The following is a 356-nucleotide window of genomic DNA, read 5'->3' as shown; positions in this document are numbered from 1 at the left end:
ACTTTTAAAAAAAGGTGCGCTAAGTTCTCGAAGCGCACTTAATCAGTAAAATCAACTATTTCTTTAGAACTATTGTTATACATATATATATTACTATGAAAGCAAGAAAATTTGCTCCTGCTGTTAATATTTTTAGTTGTCCATATATTAACAAATCTTTTTTTTCTGTGAGCAAGTTACTTTCCTAGATAAAAAAGCAACAATATTCGGGAATTTATTCGATGAAAACTGCCAACTCTAAATATGTTTGAATTTTATATATGCAATTAAGTAATGTATTTATAGTTATTTTTTTGTGTAGACATGACGTCACAACATCCATTGGCAGCAGCTCTTGCACGCCTTCCTGGCATCGT

Source organism: Odontomachus brunneus, unplaced genomic scaffold (genome assembly GCF_010583005.1).
Source record: "Odontomachus brunneus isolate Ranch 3 - 2012 unplaced genomic scaffold, Obru_v1 Obru_scaffold_033, whole genome shotgun sequence".
NCBI lineage: Eukaryota > Metazoa > Arthropoda > Insecta > Hymenoptera > Formicidae > Odontomachus > Odontomachus brunneus.
The sequence above is the reverse complement of the archived record's forward strand: the minus strand, read 5'-3'. Positions refer to the sequence as shown.